We start from the raw sequence: 4,852 nt of genomic DNA on the forward strand, positions 1-4,852 counted from the left end.
GTTTCAGAATTGTTATCTTGCGGTCCTGGGAAAACAACATTATTACCCAGAGTAAGTTGTTATGTATAGTTTTCCTTTAGCCTTGAAAGTATCCACTGACTTCCAAACTTACTTAGGTCAGCACCTTTGTCCCTTACTTCTTTCAGTGAAGTTGTGCATACATTTGTAATACAGAGTTTCAGTTACTGGTATGTGTGAAGTACCATTAACTGAGACTGGAAAAATCTAGGGGAGGAGAAGGGTTTTTTTGCAAATCAATTGTTACAATTTTATGTATAAGTTGAAAATACTTATTAGAGATCAAGGGGAGAAATGTCAAGTAGACTGTCAAAAATTGATGTCAACCATTTGTCTGGTATGTGAATTTAAAATATTTTCCCTGAATTAAGGTCCATCATTTGAATTTGATTATGATATGATTATATAATTACATATTTACATTTATAATTAAATATATATTAATATATATTCCATATTTTATATGGAAATGAAAATATATTTTCTTTATATCTATGCCTTCTAGTTGACATTTCAAAATTCAGATGTGCTCTGGGTGCTTTAAAACTTCATAGCAGATAACTTTTGAATGCCATTTGCATTTCAATCATTGTGTTTTCTATCTATGATGAAGTTATGCTTCAAGTAGTTAAGATCCAGTATGTCCATATACAAATGTGGGGGGGCTAAATTGGGAGATTGAGATTGAGATATACACACTACTATATATAAAATAGATAACTAATAAGGACCTGCTGTATAGCACAGGGAACTCTACTCAATACTCTGTAATGACCTATATGGGAAAAGAATCTTAAAAAGAGTGGATATATGTATGTGGATAACTGAATCACTTTGCTGCACAGCAGAAACTAACACAACATTGTAAATTAACTCTACTCCAATAAAAATTCATTAAAAAAAAAATGAAGTTCAAGAACAGCCTGAGAGGACAAAATAGTCCCTACTCCAATCACCAGCTGAACGGAAGGATCCTTGATCAGGTACTTCTCTTTAAATATATCCTCAATTATCTAAAGTGAAGAAGAAAATGATCATTTTTTTTAACATCTTTATTGGAGTATAATTGTTTACAATGGTGTGTTAGTTTCTGCTGTATAACAAAGTGAATCAGTTATACATATACATATGTTCCCCTATCTCTTCCCTCTTGCGTCTCCCTCCCTCTCACCCACCCTATCCCACCCCTCTAGGTGGTCACAAAGCACCGAGCTGATCTCCCTGTGCTATGCGGCTGCTTCCCACTAGCTAATACGGTATTTGTTTTTCTCCTTCTGACTTACTTCATTCTGTATGACAGACTCTAGGTCCATCTACCTCACTACAAATGACTCAATTTCGTTTCTTTTTATGGCTGAGTAATATTCCATTGTATATATGTGCCCCATCTTCTTTATCCACTCATCTGTTGATGGACACTTAGGTTGCTTCCATGTCCTGGCTATTGTAAATAGAGCTGTAATGAACATTGTGGTACATGACTCTTTTTGAATTATGGCTTTCTCAGGGTATATGCCCAGTAGTGGGATTGCTGGGTCATATGGTAGTTCTATTTTTAGATTTTTGAGGAACCTCCCTACTGTTCTCCATAGTGGCTGTATCAATTTACATTCCCACCAACAGGGCAAGACGGTTCCCTTTTCTCCACACTCTCTCCAGCAAAAATATGGAACGCTTCACAAATTTGCGTGTCATCCTTGCACAGGGGGCATACTAATCTTCTCTGTATCACTCCAATTTTAGTATATTTGCTGCCGACGTGAGCATGAAAACGAACATTTTTGAATGACTTCATCTTACATCTCGAATGACTTTTTGAATGAACTTAAACATTTCAGAAGTATAGAAAAATAAATTAAATAGGTGTATTTACATTTTGGTATCAGGCATATTTTCTTTGGGATAATTTATTTTATAAACATTTATTTTGTATATAAAATATACCCGATTTGGTGTTGAGTTATTTCTTTTCCAGCAGCATTTCAAGTATCATAATCATCAGTACACATACAAGATATTTGAAGGGATACACAGTGCATTGTTATCTCTCCTTTCCATTATAAAATGTACTGCTTAGTCTACTGGCATATCACTTAATTGACTTAAAGCTCCATTTTTCAGAATATTAAACGTATAATAAAATAGTTTGTCAAAAGTACAATATGTGGAAAACGGGTTAAAATCACCTGAATATATGACAAAATAAAACTGAGCTAATCCCTCACAAATTGTTACCTTTTAATCATGGGTGATAATCTTGACATCACTAGCTTAGCACTTTCATGGAAAAGATGAGTCAGAAATGCTCACAAAGGAGACAATATGCAAGGGTGAAGGAGAAAACTCTTCTTTTTTCTTTTTCTTTGTTTCTTTTTTTTTTTAATGTACAGAATCTATGACAGGGAATTCAGGATTGCTGTGTACAATTTTAACATAGATTTCTCATCCAGAAAGAAGCAGAGGGAATTTGAAGGGAAGCTCAGTTTACATAATGACTCTGTCTATAGTTGTGATATTTTGTTAGTATTTTACTTTCTGTGACACGGAAACAGATATTACAAAAAGAACATGTTTATAACTGGCAGAATTATGCCATAGAGAGCGTTGAAAGGATAAGAGCTTGTCACATAAGGCTCATTGTGATGAAAAGAAAAATATAGTCCTCTGTGGTTGACATGCCTCCAACTCTTTTCTGGGCTTACTAGCCTTCAAGTAAACTCCAACTGGTATTTTCCCAACAGACATGATAGGTAGGCAAAGTTAGGCTTCTCTATTAAGTATGCATACTTTCAAATCAATGTGAATATGCTTAATTTTTCTAGAGTTGCTCTTGTTACTGTCACCAAGTACAAAGTTAGCTAAATTAATACTGTACTAATTTTCTTTGTGCTTTATCTATTACACTTATTTTGCTTCTCATAATTTCAAACTACATCATCATGGATTATATTTTGTTTCAAGGAACTGCAGATTCTCAGCTAAAACAGGCATAATATAAGGGTATTATAGGTAAACATTAAATGTATTTCTTAGGGGCTTGGTCCAATTTTCCTAATAGCTATAAGTAAGGATTTTATGAAGATTATACCTTTTCGGGGGGAGGGGAATCACAATATATATACTATAAACAAGAAGAAAAGGCTTTATTTTCACCTATTTCTAAAGGCTTAAACTTGGGCTCTTCCATAAGAAACTCAGAGTGTGAATCAATCTCACAGAACTCGATGTCATTTTAAAAATACTGAAAGGGGAAAACTGCCAATATGATTTTTCCCTGAACATCCTCATCCCACTTACAAATACACACACATAAACAGCACATCTATTTTGCACATGTGTAGACCTGACCATGAGAGACCATCTGATGCTAAATGTGGTGACTGAGCTTTCATATTAAAGAGACACAAGGATCTTTTTCATCAGAACAGTGGCTGCTTCATCTGAGGAGGATATGGTTTACCAATGAGTTGAAACTATTAATTAATATTTGTGCAAAGAAAATAAATATATTGCTTATTATAAATGATAAAATTAAGGGTTTTAATGCCAGAAAGGTTATCAAGATAAATACATTAAAGTTGAATTTCTTTACATGATTCACCATAGGGGAACTATAAAAAAAACTGTAGGACACTTTTTACCCAGTCCAAGAAAGTGATGGCTATAAAAACTGCAGAAATGTTCATAATAAAATGCTAAATTAAAACACCGTTTTCGCTTAGATCTCAATTCCGTAAAATTATAAGTGTTTTAAAAAGACTAAAATGCTGAGTAGTTGTCTCTGGGAGCCGAGGTTACAGGTGATTTGCACTTTCTCTTTACACTTTCCTGAGTTTTTCAAGCCTTTTAAAAGTCAGACAGTAATGTTTTAATAATCAGTGAACCACATTCATTTCATTATTTTAATAGCTTTATCAAACGAAATTCTCTTGCTCACACACTATGCTGGCTCAAATAAGTATGTCCTAAAAGTGAGTCCCTGTCCGTGGAGGTCCTGACAACCACAGAGAAATTCTGCTCATGGTTTAAAAATAACCCCAGGAAATTACCTCCAACTTATAAACAACACAGTCTCATGTTCTCTTTGCTCTAACTTATAAAGCAAATCTGGTCTGGGACTCAACAGGCTATTTTAATTAATACTGTTTTCATTCTGACAATAGTCCCTGCTTCCGTTAAATTCAGAGCAGCTGTTATGTTCAAAAACTGAAGAGGAAGGTGATGTGAGTTTTTTGGCCCCAAAGAGGATTTTTGTTTCCTCTGAGATGTTGTGAACACTCTCATTCCTCACCTGGGAAGCGAAACGGCATTGGGCCTCCTGTCATTCTATAGCCCAAATCATAGTGATGAATGTTGTGTCCTTAGGATCAAGGGCAGAGTTAAGCTGTGTTGGAAGATAAATCAACCCTGACAAAAATACAGCCCCATGAAGGAAAAGTGCTGTACAGAGCTAGACCCGTCTTTGAATTGGAGCTATCATAAGATATACCTGTACACCTTTTCTTCTTTATCCAATCATTTGTTGATGGATGCTTAGGCTCCTTCCATATCTTGGCAATTGTAAATAATGCTGCTATGAATATTGGTAAGCATGTGTCTTTTCAAATTAGTGTATTCATTTTCTTCAGATATATACCCAGGAGTATATGTGCTGGATAATATGATAGTTCTGTTTTTTTAGCTTTTGGAGGAACTTCCATACTATTTTCCATAGTGGTTGCATCAATTTATATTCCTACCAACACTGTACTAGGGCTGCCTTTTCTCCACATCCTCAGCATTTATTTGTGAGCTTTTTTTTTTTTTTTTTTTTTTTTTTTTTTCTGTACGCGGG

At 34.7% G+C, this 4,852-nt stretch overlaps 1 non-coding gene across 1 annotated transcript; it reads right to left on the reverse strand.

Annotated features, from left to right (window-relative positions):
- Positions 1 to 1,678: 1,678 nt before the first annotated feature.
- LOC112067413 (U6 spliceosomal RNA) lies at positions 1,679 to 1,785 on the reverse strand. The gene has a single exon (XR_002893260.1). It is a non-coding gene; the product is annotated as a U6 spliceosomal RNA (small nuclear RNA).
- Between the last annotated feature and the right edge of the window lie 3,067 nt (positions 1,786 to 4,852).

This window comes from Physeter macrocephalus, chromosome 10, assembly GCF_002837175.3.
Source record: "Physeter macrocephalus isolate SW-GA chromosome 10, ASM283717v5, whole genome shotgun sequence".
NCBI classification, from domain to species: domain Eukaryota; kingdom Metazoa; phylum Chordata; class Mammalia; order Artiodactyla; family Physeteridae; genus Physeter; species Physeter macrocephalus.